The sequence below is a fragment of the Natrix helvetica genome (assembly GCF_964273705.1).
Source record: "Natrix helvetica genome assembly, chromosome: Z".
NCBI lineage: Eukaryota > Metazoa > Chordata > Lepidosauria > Squamata > Natricidae > Natrix > Natrix helvetica.
Genome location: NC_138554.1, coordinates 37,298,441 through 37,298,666, shown reverse-complemented (window position 1 = coordinate 37,298,666; position 226 = coordinate 37,298,441).

Sequence of the window (226 nt, the reverse complement as noted above, 5' to 3'; positions counted from 1 at the left end):
GCATCTCACTGGTTTTCCTGTGTGAGAAATTTTCCCTTGTAGTTAATTAGGGGGGGGGGGGGGAGCCAGGATCCTTGTCTTAAGAGAAAGGAAGCGGAGTTCTTAATACTTGACTGAGTTCACTTATCACTTATAAAGAGTGTGTGTGTGTGTGTGTGTGTGTGTGTGTGTGTGTGTGTGTGTACACCCACCCACAAGTACTCCACCATAGCTGATTCTCTGTCAC